Source organism: Chelonia mydas, chromosome 22, assembly GCF_015237465.2.
Source record: "Chelonia mydas isolate rCheMyd1 chromosome 22, rCheMyd1.pri.v2, whole genome shotgun sequence".
NCBI lineage: Eukaryota > Metazoa > Chordata > Testudines > Cheloniidae > Chelonia > Chelonia mydas.
In genome coordinates, this window is record NC_051262.2 from 14243623 (window position 1) to 14261836 (window position 18214).

At 50.5% G+C, this 18214-nt stretch overlaps 1 long non-coding RNA gene across 1 annotated transcript; it reads right to left on the reverse strand.

Annotated features, from left to right (window-relative positions):
- Positions 1-1257: 1257 nt before the first annotated feature.
- Positions 1258-18200, reverse strand: LOC122463564. Its single transcript, XR_006287035.1, has 4 exons — positions 17654-18200; positions 13056-13112; positions 12167-12237; positions 1258-3062 (listed from the first exon to the last, which is right to left on the reverse strand). It is a non-coding gene; the product is annotated as an uncharacterized LOC122463564 (long non-coding RNA).
- Positions 18201-18214: the final 14 nt, after the last annotated feature.

Here is an 18214-nt window from a genome sequence, read left to right on the forward strand (position 1 = left end):
GACAGCTAAATACAAGGTGGAACAGGTTGTTTAGCATAAATAGTTAACACATATTTCAAGAGACCATTCAACTGGGTAACACCTCTTCAGTCACAGGAAGAAAAACAAAAAGGGGTGGGAGCTAGTGGTTTATAGATGGTTGTACTAAACCACAAATCCAGTGTCTTTGCTAAATCCATGATTTCTAGGCCTGGTCTGCACTAGGAAAGGTGGGTTTAACTACATCACTCAGGAGTGCCAAAAATCCACACCCCAGAGTGAGGCAGTTAGTGAGCACGGAGTGATCACTAGGTGGATGGGAGAATACTCCCATCAATCTAGCCATCACCTCTTGGGGAGGAGGAGTACCTGTGCTGATGGGAGAAGCCCTCCTGTTGGCGTAGATCTTCACGGAAGCACTATAGCAGTGATGCTGCTGCATCATTTTAAGTGTAGACAAACCCTCAGTGTCTAGCAAAGTTATGAATTTAAGCTTCCAGGCTTGTCTTTTGAAGGTGTTGTGGTTTCCTTGGAGGATGAGGACTGAGAGGTCAGACATGGAGTGATTGTATTGTGAAAAGTGTTTGCCCACGGGTGACAGGGTGTTTTTGTCTTTTATCATTTATCTTTGTGAGTTCATCTGAGAGCATAGCGATTGTCTGGTTTCACCCACATAGTTGTTACTGGGGCATCTAGTGCACTGGATGAGATACACCACATGTTTTGATAGACATGTGTAGGACCTGTGGATCTTGAAAGGTGTGTTATGGGGAGCACTGATCATCATAACAGTTGAGATATGTATTCAAGTTTTGCATCTATTGTTATGGCAGGGTCTGATGCCGCTCTGAGTTGGTGGGTCCTGGTCTGTTGACAGCTTGAATCTGATGATGAGCTTGGAGAGGCTGGAGGTTGTTTGAAGGCCAGAGCGGGGGTTCAGGAAAGATTTATTTCAGGATGTGGTCCCCATTGACTACGGGTTGTAATTGTTTAATGACACCCTGTATGGGTTCAGTGTGGAGTGGTAGGGGACAACAAGGGGTGTGTGGTCAAAGGGGGTTTTATTTCTGTATTGAAGCAGGTTTCCTTGGGGTATTTGGGTGGCCTGTTCCATGATGCGATCTACTTCTCTGGTGGAATGTCTTTGTTTGAGGAAGGCAGTTTTAAAGTGTATTAAGGTGCATTGGTATGTGACATTTCCTTTATCACATGAAAATTAGTCTAAATGGCAGCAAGAGTGATCAGAAAATACGATCAGGAAGAGATTTCGGATAGTTCACAAGTACAGTTTCAAAATGAGGTCAGATGGGGCAATCGTTCGATAGTCAAACACAGAAATATGTGTACCACAAAGGAATAATAAATCAAAATGAGTTAGAAAGGTTTAATGAGGCTTATCTAATATTTAACCTTGACCTCAGTTTAACACTGGTGGAGGGAGAGGGGCCCTTTTATGCCCATCAGCTATGCTAAACCTGGTATTCATAGTCATGAAAAATACCTAGACTGCTTCCTTGTAAGCTGTAACAGCTTAAGCAGAGCAAGAACACAGCTGTGTACGATGCCCCTGCCTGAGCTGTTTTTGCTCAGCTTTCCTGCTGGGCCTCTATCAGCTGCAAAGGAGCAGGGGCTAGGAGAGGGGGAGAAGGGAATTTTCTCCTCCATTGTTCAATTTTGGCAGAGAGAAAACTCCCATTATCAGAGCTCCCTGGCGTATTTCGCTCCTAGTAAAGCTGCCACATTAGGGTGTAACTGGCTGCAAATTCATGTCAGCACCATGCAGAGGGAGAGCGTTCTGCGCCCATTGGCCTTATCAGATGAATTGAGTTTTTCTCAAATGTTGTTTCCTTTGAAGCTGCAGCTCAGCCAGCGCCTTTCACTGTGGACTGTGGCTAGAAAAGGGGTTTGCAATACAGCTGCAGTTCTTGCCAGTCTGATGCAGTAGGGTAATGGATTGTTCTCATTCGCTGCCAGGGAGGTCACTGTGACATAGCTGGGCAGGATCAGAACAGCCATTAAGCCTTTGATGATTCACAAAGCCTTTCTGTTTCTCAGAACCCTGCAGAGACGAATGCAAAACATGTGATACCTTTTTCAGACTGCTAATGAAGTTGTTGATATCTCCCACAAATACTTTAAAGGAGATTGTAAATGCCCTGGGCCCCTAGAGATTTACATATGACAAAGCAGGGGTTCCTATAACCCTGCCATTAAGTGAGATCCAGGAAGGGCATATGTTATCTTTTACTTTCAGGTCACCTGTGTGTGTTTATGATTGTGATGGGAGACTAACAGTGCTGTCCAAAGTCGAGCAAAGTGAAGGCGTGTGTTGGACAAAGTTTCCCTAATTTAGCTCTGTGGATGCACGTTAGTCCTGGCCTGCAGCCCTCCTGCTCTTCCAGTCCTGCCTCATTTCTCCAGCAAGTTTTGCCTATCGTCTACGAGCCAGATCTAAAAGGGTCTTATTAACAACTTAGTGTAACCTATCAGCTAGAAAAATGTCCTTGCTACCACATTGCTAGGGACACAGCTGGTGGTCATCATCAGGGTGGGTATAGATGTTGGAAGTGGTGCTGTTTTTTTACAGCATGTAATGTTTGATTGTTCTGGGACAGCCAAACTGAAAAAAAAATCATAAAATCACAAAAAGAGCCATAAGTCAAAGAAACGTAGTCTAATTTTGACCAAAATTGGCAAATGGTTTCTAAATGCAAATGATAATGCACTTATATATTCAAAATAGAACAGTTTTGGAAAGTTTGGAAAATATTTAGCCCCAGGAGATATATTTTATGCATTTTCCTGTATTTTTTTCCCTTTGGTTAAAATAAAAGTCTGTTATCACATGACACTATGAGATTGTTCATACTTTATAATACATCAAAGTATCTGTCATTATTTATATAAAGGACTGATTTGAGAGAAAGTTTTTCTGTCTGCTATTTTATGAATATTGGCTACTGTGGAATGATTCCTTCTCTGGCAACTGATGTTAATACAGCGTACCCCATGGTGAAATATTTTCAGGATATGTTCCACTCTCTTGGCCAAGACAGCTTCATCATGCAGGACATAGCTCCAGTCTATTGCAAAGCACAATTGATTAAATGAAATGCAGGTATCAAAGCAACACTCTTGTCTGTTAAAGCTGTTCCACTTTAGTTAAGTGCAATATTCCCTCAATAAGTGCACTGGTTGGGTTACATGCCTGGCCTATGAAAAATAATGATCCAAATGCTCCCTCTGCCTTTGTTAAGAATAACTTTAGATAGGCAGCCTGAAGGGAAGAGGGGGTTCAGTGAAAGTAAGCTGCCCTCCTTCTTGCTTATGGGAGCTACTCTACTTCAATTAAATGGTATTTGGGTGAGCAACCAAACACCGTTCCTCCTGTAGGCTGGTGGTTAGGTGAGGTGCATAGGGTAGGGAAGATGTGGGTTCAAATCTCCACAGGTATGGACTTTTGGGTGCCCTCTCTCTTGCCTGTTGAAGCTGTTCCACTTTAGTTAAATGGGCTCTGGGCTGGCCTTATAGCTACCCTCACTCTCTAGTCCAGTGGTTAGGATACTCGCCTGGGTTGTTGGAGATCCTGGTTCAAATCCCCCAGCTGCCTGTTCAGCAGGGATTTGCACAGGGATTTCCTGCCTCCTAGGCGACCGTCCTTTGGGTGGGCCATCCTTGTCCGAAGCCCCTCTCTTTCTCAAGAGGCCGTTGTCTTCTTGGGACGGAGAGGGGCTTCGGACAGGGATCGCTCACCAGTGACTCTCCCCAGGAGGTGGCGGCCCCCAGTTCACACCCCTCAAAAGAGCAGGGGAGTGCCCTGGGGTCTGCCACAACCTGGGCGTGTATCCTGATCAGGGTGGACAAGAGTGAGAGGGGGGTTTTACTGTAGAGCAGCATTGCCTCTTTAATTAAAAGAGCAAGAGGCCCTATGTCGGGCCTCTTGCTGAGCTAGGAGGGGCCTCCTCTCATCCGCCAGAGGCCCTCCTGTCCAGCCAAGCAGGGATTTGAACCAGGGTCACCCACAATCCAAGCGAGCACCCTAACCCCCGTACCATAGAGGGACTTGAAAGCTTAGCTTGCCCTGGTAAATATATAGTTAAAGTGGAAGGCTTGAGCGGTAAGAGATTGAGGGGCCCCCTCCTGTCTGAAACAGCACCCAGGGGAGTTGAACTAGGAGCACGCACATGGCAGGTGAACACCTTAACCCCCGTACCATAGAGGGACTTGAGAGCTTGGCTCGCCCCGGTAAATATATAGTTAAAGTGGAAGTCTTGAGCGGTAAGAGATTGAGGGGCCCCCTCCTGTCTGAAACAGCACCCAGGGGAGTTGAACTAGGAGCACGCACACGGCAGGCAAACACCTTAACCCCCGTACCATAGAGGGCTTGGAGAGCTTCCTTTGCCCCGGTTAATACATAGTGAAAGCGGAACGCTCGCGGGGCAAGAGGTTAAAGTCCCAAGCCTTGATCTCAACAAACGGAAAAGGGATTTGAACCAACGCCTCACCGCTTGGGGGGCACGGAGCCCAACCACAGGACTACACAGACAGTCCTGACAAGGGGGGTTCCCAATTCTCATGTAATATTTACGGCAAGTGGCCCGCCTTCAATAAAAGAGACTGAGGGATCCCCCACATCCCACTCGCCATGCACTTTGGCCTTTCACTTGAGAGATAAGTCATCAAGCCTTAAGCCCCTTCTCTTCAAGAAGAAGAAAGAAGGAAGGGGATTTGAACCCCAAGCTCCCATGTGCTGGGCAGCTTGCCAAGCCACTTGACTATCCAGGCCTGCCTGCCTTGCCTTTGCCCCCATAAATATGTAACGGAACGCGGCCCTCCCGCGACAGAAAAGACCGAGAGAGCCCCCACATGGGAAAACCTCCGAGCCCAGCACTTAGGCCATTCGCCTGAGAGGCAGGAGCTCAAAGTTCAAATCCCTTCTCAGCAAGAAGAAAGGGGCTTTGAACCCGCAGCCTCCCACACGCTGGGCGCACACCACACCCCCCAGACTACAGCGGGCTGCTGGGGGGACTGCTGGCCCCATGAATATGTCATGTAAAAGTGGAAGAGCTTCAGCAGAAAAAGAAAGGCACAGAGGCCCACACGCCCCAGGAGAACCCCTCTTAGTCCAGAAGCTGGATATTCACTTGAGACCAGGGAGATGGCTGTATGTTTAAGTCCTTCCTCAGCAAGCTGGGGGAGGAGTTGAACCAGCATCACCCACGCACTGGGTAAGTGCCCAAACCACTGGACTACAGAGGGATTCATGCTGCGAGGCTGGCCCGTTACCATTTCATGGAAGTGGCACAGGCCCGACAAGCTACAACGAGCAAGCCTCCTCGGGCGGTCCTTTACTTCAGTATTGGGGCTCACGCTTGAGAGACTGCAGAGCCCTCTTCAACTCCCCGCAGCTCATCAGGCGGGGAGAAGGAAATCGACCCAGCGTCTTCCCCTCCCAAGTACCGCCCTCTGCTTGCCAGCCACGGCCAGGAACCCCTCAGGTGACTTAGCGTGAGCTGGTTAGGGACCATTTAGCGTGAGCTGGTTAGGGACCAGCCCAACGCCCCACAAACCAGCCCCGGGGACGGAGGCGGTGGCCCCCTCGTGTGACTTTTAACCTCGTGGTTCGGGGCCTCGCCTGTGAGGGAGGCTGGTGGCGGGGAGCGTGCTTCAGGTTCAGCTGGGAAAAGAGACGGTTCAGGTTGGATCTGAGAGAGGGCTAGCCAGTCATGACTGGGGTGGGGAGCGGGAATCGGGACGTGTTATTTACCCCTTCACGCAACGCAAGAACAGGGGTCACCCGCTGAAATGAGCAGGCAGCAGCTTTAACCCAAACCAAAGGCAGTACTTGGCCCCGCAACGCACGCTCATCCTGTGGAAGTGGTTGCCGGTGGAGGTGGGGGGGGCCAAAACTGTAAGTGGGTTCGAAAAGAAAGACTGAGAAAGTTTGTGGCGAATGGGTCCATCCGTGGCTATTGGCCAAGACGGTCAGGGACGCAGCCCCGTGGTCCGGGCGTCCTTGGCCCGCTGACGGCCAGCTGCTGGGAGGGGGGCCCTACGGGACGGATCGCTTGAGAGTTGCCCTCTTCTGTTCACTGCCTTTGAAGCAGCCGGCGTTGGCCGCTTTCGGAAAGCAGGACAGTGGGCTAGCTGGGCCATGGGTCTGATGCATTATGGCCATTCACCTTCTTCCCTCGCCCCTCTGCCTGACGAGGACAAGGGATTTGTACCGTATGACTGGAGAATTGCTAACATACTTCCTATTTTTAAGAAAGGGAAAAAAAGTGATCCGGGTAATTATAGGCCTGTTAGTTTGACATGTGTCGTATGCAAGGTCTTGGAAAAAATTTTGAAGGCGAAGGTAGTTAAGGACATTGAAGTCAATGGTAAATGGGACAAAATACAACATGGTTTTACAAAAGGTGGATGGTGCCAAACCAAGCGGATCTCCTTCTTTGAGAAAGAAGGGGATTTGAACCCCAAGCTCCCATGTGCTGGGCAGCTTGCCAAGCCACTCGACTACCCAGGCCTGCCTGCCTTGCCTTTGCCCCCATAAATATGTAACGGAACGCGGCCCTCCCGCGACAGAAAAGACCGAGAGAGCCCCCACATGGGAAAACCTCCGAGCCCAGCACTTAGGCCATTCGCCTGAGAGGCAGGAGCTCAAAGTTCAAATCCCTTCTCAGCAAGAAGAAAGGGGCTTTGAACCCGCAGCCTCCCACACGCTGGGCGCACACCACACCCCCCAAACTACAGCGGGCTGCTGGGGGCACTGCTGGCCCCATGAATATGTCATGTAAAAGTGGAAGAGCTTCAGCAGAAAAAGAAAGGCACAGGGGCCCACGCGCCCCAGGAGAATCCCTCTTAGTCCAGAAGCTGGATATTCACTTGAGACCAGGGAGATGGCTGTATGTTTAAGTCCTTCCTCAGCAGGCTGGGGGAGGAGTTGAACCAGCATCACCCACGCACTGGGTAAGTGCCCAAACCACTGGACTACAGAGGGATTTATGCTACGAGGCTGGCCCGTTACCATTTCATGGAAGTGGCACAGGCCCGACAAGCTACAACGAGCAAGCCTCCTCGGGCGGTCCTTTACTTCAGTATTGGGGCTCACGCTTGAGAGACTGCAGAGCCCTCTTCAACTCCCCGCAGCTCATCAGGCGGGGAGAAGGAAATCGACCCAGCGTCTTCCCCTCCCAGGTACCGCCCCCTGCTTGCCAGCCACGGCCAGGAACCCCTCAGGTGACTTAGCGTGAGCTGGTTAGGGACCATTTAGCGTGAGCTGGTTAGGGACCTGCCCAACGCCCCACAAACCAGCCCCGGGGACGGAGGCGGTGGCCCCCTCGTGTGACTTTTAACCTCGTGGTTCGGGGCCTCGCCTGTGAGGGAGGCTGGTGGCGGGGAGCGTGCTTCAGGTTCAGCTGGGAAAAGAGACGGTTCAGGTTGGATCTGAGAGAGGGCTAGCCAGTCATGACTGGGGTGGGGAACGGGAATCGGGACGTGTTATTTACCCCTTCACGCAACGCAAGAACAGGGGTCACCAGCTGAAATGAGCAGGCAGCAGCTTTAACCCAAACCAAAGGCAGTACTTGGCCCCGCAACGCACGCTCATCCTGTGGAAGTGGTTGCCGGTGGAGGTGGGGGGGGCCAAAACTGTAAGTGGGTTCGAAAAGAAAGACTGAGAAAGTTTGTGGCGAATGGGTCCATCCGTGGCTATTGGCCAAGACGGTCAGGGACGCAGCCCCGTGGTCCGGGCGTCCTTGGCCCGCTGACGGCCAGCTGCTGGGAGGGGGGCCCTACGGGACGGATCGCTTGAGAGTTGCCCTCTTCTGTTCACTGCCTTTGAAGCAGCCGGCGTTGGCCGCTTTCGGAAAGCAGGACAGTGGGCTAGCTGGGCCATGGGTCTGATGCATTATGGCCATTCACCTTCTTCCCTCGCCCCTCTGCCTGACGAGGACAAGGGATTTGTACCGTATGACTGGAGAATTGCTAACATACTTCCTATTTTTAAGAAAGGGAAAAAACGTGATCCGGGTAATTATAGGCCTGTTAGTTTGACATGTGTCGTATGCAAGGTCTTGGAAAAAATTTTGAAGGAGAAGGTAGTTAAGGACATTGAAGTCAATGGTAAATGGGACAAAATACAACATGGTTTTACAAAAGGTGGATGGTGCCAAACCAAGCGGATCTCCTTCTTTGAGAAAGAAGGGGATTTGAACCCCAAGCTCCCATGTGCTGGGCAGCTTGCCAAGCCACTCGACTACCCAGGCCTGCCTGCCTTGCCTTTGCCCCCATAAATATGTAACGGAACGCGGCCCTCCCGCGACAGAAAAGACCGAGAGAGCCCCCACATGGGAAAACCTCCGAGCCCAGCACTTAGGCCATTCGCCTGAGAGGCAGGAGCTCAAAGTTCAAATCCCTTCTCAGCAAGAAGAAAGGGGCTTTGAACCCGCAGCCTCCCACACGCTGGGCGCACACCACACCCCCCAAACTACAGCGGGCTGCTGGGGGCACTGCTGGCCCCATGAATATGTCATGTAAAAGTGGAAGAGCTTCAGCAGAAAAAGAAAGGCACAGGGGCCCACGCGCCCCAGGAGAATCCCTCTTAGTCCAGAAGCTGGATATTCACTTGAGACCAGGGAGATGGCTGTATGTTTAAGTCCTTCCTCAGCAGGCTGGGGGAGGAGTTGAACCAGCATCACCCACGCACTGGGTAAGTGCCCAAACCACTGGACTACAGAGGGATTTATGCTACAAGGCTGGCCCGTTACCATTTCATGGAAGTGGCACAGGCCCGACAAGCTACAACGAGCAAGCCTCCTCGGGCGGTCCTTTACTTCAGTATTGGGGCTCACGCTTGAGAGACTGCAGAGCCCTCTTCAACTCCCCGCAGCTCATCAGGCGGGGAGAAGGAAATCGACCCAGCGTCTTCCCCTCCCAGGTACCGCCCCCTGCTTGCCAGCCACGGCCAGGAACCCCTCAGGTGACTTAGCGTGAGCTGGTTAGGGACCATTTAGCGTGAGCTGGTTAGGGACCGGCCCAACGCCCCACAAACCAGCCCCGGGGACGGAGGCGGTGGCCCCCTCGTGTGACTTTTAACCTCGTGGTTCGGGGCCTCGCCTGTGAGGGAGGCTGGTGGCGGGGAGCGTGCTTCAGGTTCAGCTGGGAAAAGAGACGGTTCAGGTTGGATCTGAGAGAGGGCTAGCCAGGCATGACTGGGGTGGGGAACGGGAATCGGGACGTGTTATTTACCCCTTCACGCAACGCAAGAACAGGGGTCACCCGCTGAAATGAGCAGGCAGCAGCTTTAACCCAAACCAAAGGCAGTACTTGGCCCCGCAACGCACGCTCATCCTGTGGAAGTGGTTGCCGGTGGAGGTGGGGGGGGGCCAAAACTGTAAGTGGGTTCGAAAAGAAAGACTGAGAAAGTTTGTGGTGAATGGGTCCATCCGTGGCTATTGGCCAAGACGGTCAGGGACGCAGCCCCGTGGTCCAGGCGTCCTTGGCCCGCTGACGGCCAGCTGCTGGGAGGGGGGCCCTACGGGACGGATCGCTTGAGAGTTGCCCTCTTCTGTTCACTGCCTTTGAAGCAGCCGGCGTTGGCCGCTTTCGGAAAGCAGGACAGTGGGCTAGCTGGGCCATGGGTCTGATGCATTATGGCCATTCACCTTCTTCCCTCGCCCCTCTGCCTGACGAGGACAAGGGATTTGTACCGTATGACTGGAGAATTGCTAACATACTTCCTATTTTTAAGAAAGGGAAAAAACGTGATCCGGGTAATTATAGGCCTGTTAGTTTGACATGTGTCGTATGCAAGGTCTTGGGACCAGGGAGATGGCTGTATGTTTAAGTCCTTCCTCAGCAAGCTGGGGGAGGAGTTGAACCAGCATCACCCACGCACTGGGTAATGTACCCAAACCACTGGACTACAGAGGGATTCGTGTTGCAAGGCTGGCCAGTTACCACTTCACTCCATCCGTGGCTATTAGCCTACACGGTCAGGGATGCAGCCCTGTGGTCCGGGCGTCCTTCGCCTGCTGACGGCCAGCTGCTGGGAGGGGGTGGGCGGCGGGACAGATCGCTTGAGAGTTGCCCTCTTCTGTTTATTGCCTTTGAAGCAGCCGGCGTTGGCCGCTGTCGGAAGGCAGGACAGTGGGCTAGCTGGGCATGGGTCTGATGTATTATGGCCATTCACCTTCTTAATTCTCCCCGCTGCCTGACGAGCACAGGGATTTGCAAAGGGCTCACCTACCGCCCGGGTGAGTGCCCTAATCATTGGGTCCTGGGCTACAGCGACGGGAGCATCCTCACTTGAAGCTGTTATACTTTAATTGAAGGGCCCTGAGCCCAGTTAAAGGCTGTGGCTCCCCCTCTGATTCCGTGGTTAGGTTTCAGAGAGGGGCTAGGAGGCTGGGTCATTCAAATCCCCCTTGTCCCTGCTGGGAAGGTTGCGGGGCGGAGGCGGGGTTGGACGAGTGCTGCCCTACAGGCTGTCTGTGTTCTGCGGTTCTGTAGCTCCAGTGGTGGGAGTCTCGTGATTCCCTTTCTGTTGCCCATGAAGCTGTTCAACTTTAATGAAATATTATTTGGGACAACCAATTTAGCAGCTTCCTATGTAGTCCAGTGGTTATGCTACAGGTCTGGCTTGTGGCCGCTGTGGGTTCTAGTCCTCCCTTTGTCTGTTGCGACAAGCTTTGAGAAGAGCTGGTCAGTGGTTCTGCAGTGTCCCTTGTTTTTTGCCCATAGAAGGTGTTCCACGTTAATTAACTATTGTTCAGGCAAAGCAACAGGCACCACTCCTTCTGTGGTCCAGTAGCTAGGCCCCAGGTGTGGCATGTGGGTGCTGTGGGTTCAATTCCCCAGGTCTGCTGATGCTAAAAAGGGCTTGAGATGAGCGTTTAACCCAGGTCTGGTAGGTCTTGGGGAGCTGCTTCTCTCTGGCCTGTGGAAGCTGTTCCACTTTAATTAAATGGTATTTGGGCCTTAAGCTGACCCAGTTCCTTCTATAGGCTGATGGCTAGACTGTGTGCCTTGGGTGGGAGAGATGTGAGTTCAAACCTCCCTGGGTGGTGTTGCGGGTGCCTCCTTTCTTGCCTTTCAAAGCTGTTCCACTTGAATTAAATGTGGGCTATCTCCCTATCTCTGTTATATAAGAGCTACTCCCCCACTAACCCACACACCAATAGATTAGATAAAATCAACTCCCCGATCCAATCTGATCAGTGGATTAGATGTTAAGGGTGCTATTAAGAAAATAATTCTTTTGTTCTCCAGGTCCACTGAAAGTAGGACAAGAAGTAATGGGGTTAAATTTACAGCAAGGGAGATTTCTAACTCTAGTTAAGCTCTGAAACTGGCTTCCAAGGGAGGTTGTGGAATCCCCATCCTTGGAAGTTTTTAAGAAGAGGTCAGACAAACACCCATCTTGGATGATCTAGGTTTACTTGGTCCTGCCTCAGTGCAGGGGGCTGGACTTGATGACCTCTTGAGGTCCCTACCACCCCTACATTTCTATGATTCTATGATTTTTCTAACACTCAGGGCTATGCACTTAAATCTGGGATCTGAAAATTCAGCTGTATTTTTCCTGCCTGTTACATGGAGTCACAGAATAACAATTCTGCAGTCACAAATGAGCCGAGCAGTTTGTTGAACACAAAACCGTACCCTAGGGGCTTTGCCCCTTGGACTGTAGAAATGTTCCAATAAAGAGGCCTATTCTGCTTGTTTTGGCCTGTCTGTAAAGATTCAGTAAATCTTTGTAGATTTACTGACCCAGAGACTGTGACATGTTTTTGCAATGCCATCCTCAGTGGGGCCCTCATCCTCGATCTGGCCCCTTGGCACTACCAACAATAAATTGTGCATTCAGGTTCAAGAATTCTGAACAGCTGACTGAGCACAGAAGCTCCCTGGGAGGCAGGTTAGAAATTCCAGAGACAGAGAGATTGACCAGTTTCCATGGACATTGGATAGAATTTGGTGTCTATGGAAGTGTGGTGAGAATTAGCACCACAAGAGCATCCTCCCAGGTGGGGCCTTTTACATTCGGCTGACAGGACAGGACAGAGAGATGCAGTTGCAGATGATGGCTTCTGAGCGAAAGATCTGTGTTAAATAGAAGGGAGCCACTTGTCCCTAAAATTCCCAGGCACGGAATCTAGTTCTGCCACGAAACCCTGCCACTCACCTTACAACATCAGCAAAATGGGGCACATCCTGATCCAGGTTCTTGTGGTCAAGTAGCTCCAGGATGGTCTCCTGGAGCAGAGAGGAAGGACATTACTGGGTACATCTGCGTGGCACATTTTAACCACTACAGGCTCATTCCTGGTGCCCTGGACTCAGAGCTGAGCAGGGAAGGCCCTATGACACCGTTAGGGGAATCCCAGACTCTTTAATGTGGGGAACTTGGCTCAGTGTTTTCCCGTGAGGCCCTAGAGATTTGGTGTCGGCAGGCAGGACCAGCTCTAGGCACCAGCAAAGCAAGCACGTGCCTGGGACGGCACAATTCCAGGGGCAGCATTCTGGCCATCCATTTTTATCTTTTTTAGCGTGGGCAGTTGTGCTCTTGGAGCTTGGGGCGGCAAAAAACTGAGAGCCGGCCCTGTTGGCAGGTGAAGATACCAGGGTGAAACTGCTAAAGGGAGACTGCAGCATGTTATGCACCTGGTGAGGGGAAGTCGAATAGCTCCTCTCCACACCACAGGCTAGCGAGGGGGCTGGTAGTGGGAAGATTTCCCACCAGCAGGACACAGGGCTTGGTTCCCCTCAGCATCTCATAATTCAGCCCCTAACTGTCCTCGGGTCTTTATCCAAAGCACAAACGTCACAGGCTTTGCACTCAGCCCGTAGCTTTCATGCTCTGCTCTCGAGAGTTTAGGGCACACAAGGATTAAGCCTGCTCCCCAGATTTCAGATTACCAGGAAATGTCAAAGGGAATTTAAATCACAGGCACCGCATAGCACACTCCTCTTCCTTCTGGCCCTCCAAACTTACTGCCGATACCTGTGAAATCACTCCAACGATCAGAGAGGATTGTAAGCCGAATGAAAGGAACTATCCATAACATTATTACCTTCATGTATTCCTGAAGTGTGAGAATGTTCATAAACATGCCACTGGTGGGGTTTATCTACAGGACAAATAGAGAGCGGAAACTCAGTCCGATGTCATAAAATGCTCTGCGGGGACGATTAAAACACAGACATGGCAACTGGAGTTTACACTGGAACACTGAGCAAAAAGCAAGTTCATATGCGCAATACAGACCTAATGCCTTGCCTCTCTGGTAGTGCTCAGACCTGATATGCAAATCAAGAAGGACTTTAATGTTATGCTCTATAATTCTATTCTAATTAGCTCCTTATCCTGTGCCCATCACCAGGGTATTTCTTACACTACATAGCAATTAGCCTACCCACAAACAGGAGCTGTTTTCAGTTGCATAGTAATGAAATCTTCTCACTGAGATGCTCCAGGGAAACAAATTTGAGAGAGTTTCTTCATAGACACAGGGTAGTTCAACTTAGTCAATGAAATTGTGTATTGCATTGGGAAGTTCTTGTCTGGTGCAAAGTGATATATTAGTATAACACAGGGACAGGAAAAGAAAGTGAAAGCCAATATAAACAAACCTGTGGCTCACATTGTTATTTGGAAGGTTAACAGGAGTTGTCCAACAGGGAGAAAGGCGATTGGTTTTACTGTGGCTTGATGCAGGCCATGTTGTAGTGAGCTGGGTAAACTCTGGGCAAACTAGCAAGTTGGGTAAACACTTCATTACTGCTAGCAAAGGAATAGGGCTTCAGGGAGCAGGAGAGAGGCAATCCTTGCTGAGCCGTGCCCCAGGACTAAGGCCTTGTCTGCACTTGGGGTTCAGCAATCAGTGGCCCACCATCACCTGGCGTCGCTGCAAAGGTTCAATCTCTCAGTGCAGACAAATGCCCTGGCTCTGCTGTTCCCTCCTTGAAGCCAAGGAAAACTCCACTGGTGTAAATTGCTGCTTTCCTTGCCTACACTCAGAGCCTGGGCCAGTACCGCTTCATTGTCTGCTGGCTCAGGGACAATCCCGAGCTTAGACAAGGCCTGAGCTAGCTAGAATTCCAAATGAAACCAAACACCGCCTGGATAAAGGGGAAATGAGCAGAGACACCTACCTCCTCACGCACAGTCACTGAAAAGCAAAGAGAAGGCAATAGCTGTGAATAGAACCCCCTCTGCTTTTGCCTCTGCCAGGCACAGGGAGAGCAGGAGTTGGGGGGAAGGGATGGGGAAAAGAAGGGGAATATCGCTGCAATGGGGATCTTTAAATTACAGCCTGCATTTTGGAGCCTGCTGGGTGTGGCAGGCTTGCTGATGAGACACATCTTTGACTGCATGTCCAATATTTCCCTTACCAGCAGTATCTGGGGGCTTCCTGGGGACAGGAAAGCATGGAGGTGCCCCATAAAAGAGGCATAGATACTGCCATGGAGAGACGCAGCAGCAATGCAGACCCCAAATCATTGTGGCTCGATGGAAAGAGGTGGCCCCCTCTGCTAAAAGGCCTGATTTACAGAAACCCTGAGCAGTTACAACTCCAGGTGAAGTCAGGGTGGGAATTGCAGATGTCCTGCCTCCCTGAAAATCAGGCCCTGAACCTAGAGGATGAGACCCACAATAATACCTTGAAATTATTACCCATCCATTTGATGTTAGCAGCTGGAAAGGGAGGGAAGTGGCTGCTGTCTCAAGGATCAGATGCAGAGCAGTTATTCCCTGGCTAGGATTTTTAAATAATAGTACTTAGCCCTTCCGTAGTATTTTTCATTCATAGATCTCCAAGCACGTAACAAAGGAAGATAAGAAGAACTGTTATCATATCCTGACTCCCAATCAGGTGCCCTATTTGCTCAGCCACACTACCCTCTGGCCTTAGTCTTTGTTCACAATTTTCCATGGAGAGAAAACTCTCCAGTTTTGGATTCTTTGCTTTGAATGTGTGACAGAAGCGGTTAGCTTGGATGGGGAATAGGAAAGCAAGTTTTTAGACACCGACCCCTATTTCCCTTTCATTGATCCTTCCCTAGACCAGGGGAACATGCAGGGCTGTCCCTCACGTATATAGTTGTGTCAATGACTCTGGTTGCATTTCCCGAAGAGTTCCTTGTTTTCATCATCGCTTCATGATTTGCTGGGGAAAAACAAAGCCAGCCTTAGGAAGCCAATGGCAGACAGCTTCTATCAAACACTCTGTGCCCTACCCCATGTCACCCTCAGCCCCTGGGCTGTCACCTTTCTGAGGGACCAGAGCAGAATCTCACAGAACCATTTTTCAGGTCCTAGACAGTAGCTGTGTCTGTATTTGCCATTGGATAGCGAAGAAAAGTGATGAGAGAGGAAAGAGAAACTTCCTCTCACTCATATCTAAAAATGGAAGGAGAAGTCAGGGAAACCTCCATGGAAGACGCTGTCCCACTTTCCCATCTTTTCCTGCACGGAGCTTCTCTATTTTCCTAATTCTCCTGTTCTCTGCTACTCAGCTTAATCCTGCCCGGCAGCTTTAAACGCACCCCCCTGCTTTCCCAGCTCCTCCCTGTGCTGTGCTCCCTGGCTCAGACCTGCTCTGCTTTTATCTTCCTGCTGGTCACAGGAACATAGAAATTGCCAGATTAGATAGAGCACCTGTCTAAGCCAGCCAATATCTGGTCATGCCACAGTGACCCACCCCAGCTGTTTCAGAGGAAGATGTAAAAAACCCTGCAGTTCTAGGATAACCTGCCCTCACGAGTTCCACCCTCTCCCACAATCCCATCACTTAGGGAAATTTGAGGGCTTAGTTCCCATCCAAAATTCTAGCACCATCATGTCTTGTGACAGCTAGTTCCACAGGCTAATTGTGTACCGTTGTAAAATGCACTTGAGATCTCGGTCTCAGAATATACATTATGCCATGACCCATATTTAAATATCACACAAACTGTGTAATGGTTTGTTAAACAGAAATTGCTACATACATTCTAGCTACACATGCAAATAATCCCCCGAAGCATTGACCTGGCCTATGGATCTCAGCTTTCTCTGGACAAAAAAAAAAGGTCTCAGGATTGACAAATCTCCTTTTAAGTCCAAACCTGAGAGAAGCCCCATCTCTTTCACTATATATTGCCCCTTGCCTGGACTTATCAGCAGAGAAGTTGCCTGCAAAAGTCATTTGCCCCCTTGCTGGTGACTCAAGATGCTGTCCTGGTTGAATAGGGAATCGTGGGTAACAAACAGGCTTGAACCATCTTTGCCAGACAACTGTCCAAGTGGCTCCTGGGATACAAAAAAATTTCCCCCGAAAGGCTGATTGTGTCCTATTACCTGCTCAGCCTGTGAGTGGCAGCGAAGGTTTCTGTTTTGGAGAGGAAGGCCACCTTAGCAGCAGGGCTCAGCTTGTCATTTCTAGTTCTGCTTTGCATTGCAAGGAGCACAGTCACTGTCGAAGTGGAAAGTATTCCATGCCGAACCTCAGAGTCTCAATAAACACAGCCACATGACATCATGTGTGTCGCAGGAAAGCAACCAGGCAGATGGAAGGGCTAAAGTAATTTCCCAGATGACTCTGCTCGAACTGCATGACTACATCATTTGGGAGGTTTTTTCCCCAGTTAATTTGGCTTATTTCCCTTACCCTCTGGGACAATGAATGGAGACCACAAGTCATCTCCCATTAGACAAGATTCATTCACAGCTGGGATGGGACTCTCAGGGAAGGCAGACAAGGGTTCAGAAGGGTGATCAGTGCCAGAAAAGAATTCATACAGTTCAGCTTGGGAGACACACACTGTGCTACTGCGTAATGGGGCAAGGAGAAGACAGCTGGGCAACGCCCTGGAAGACAAAGTAGTCTTGTGGTTCAGGCATCACGGAGAGCTAACTTCAGCCCTCTGCTCTGCCACAGGCTGACCTTGCCAGGGCAAACCAGTTAATCTCTCTGAGCTGCAGTCCCCCCCCCCCCCACATCTCTAAAATGGGGTTAATAATTCTCCCTCTCTTTGCCTACCATGTCTCTTTAGCTTGCAAGCTCTTCCGGGCCTCTCTCATAGTCTGTCCTGGCACAATGGGGCCCCAATGGGTGAGAGTCTCTGCCTTGTGTTATGCAAGAGGTCAGACTAAATAATCAGAATAGCCCCTTCTGGCCTTAAAACCTATGAATAGGAATCTCAGTGAAGGCCTCTAGGCACTATTGTAATACAGAGAATAATAAATAAGTGACAGGAAGGGCCTGTTGGCACTAGAGGTGGGTGAAGTGCTATTATGCAGCATCCCAGAGCATGCTAGGTACTTTTTGTTACTTCTTTCTATTGCCAGTTATTATCTATCTCCTGTGTAGGTTGCTTCTTCCCCTCGGGGAAACATGCTTGGCCCATTTTAAACTAGACTGAGCAAAGCCAAAGTCAATATGCAATATTATGCAATCTCCCCTGCACTTGGCAAGGGGAGATGGAGTCAGGGATTTTCTGTTTCTAGGTGTTATGATTCCTTGAACTGTCCTGGTCTCAGCTTTGTGCAGAAGGATCTAATACAGAACCTGCCTGGGTCCCCAATGGGATTCAGCCCAAGGCAGCTCATAACATTTCTCCCTGCACTGCTAGTCTGCAGCTCCAGGGCTGCTTACATAGAAGATCCCTGTAATGGTGGGGCACTCACCTCTTGAGCACACCCTGCTGCTGCTGTGTGGTCCTTTCCCCACTCCTGGCACCACCTGTAAGTTGTTGGCCTTACTTGGCAGGTCTTCACTGGCTCGGTCCTCAAACTGGGTCACACAGTCAAAATGAATCCCTTCTGGGGGTAGCAAAGAATCCAACAAAAAACTCGTCTGCTCTCACCAGGGTCTTCAGCCCCTGCTCTGGGCCCTTTAAATTCAGCCCTTTGCTTGGGCTTCCAAGGTAGCCTTGTCCCATTATCAGGGCTTGCACCACTTCGCTCGTGGGGGAACCCCAGGTCTATCCCCTGCTCCAGGTTCTGACTCAGGGACCCTATAAACAGCAGCCACGCTCCGCTCACTTCAATTCTTTGCTGCTACCTCCCTGGACCTTTTCCCACCTGGCCCCTATATCTTCACCCTTGCCTCAGTTCTCAGGGCCTGCCCCCCAGCTTAAGCCATTGCAGCCGGAACCAAACTCTGTCCACCCCTTGAGCACTTGTGGCCAGAAAGCAGCTCCTAGACCCACCCCTCAGTCCCCCAGCCAGGGGCTGAGCTGCCTGGGC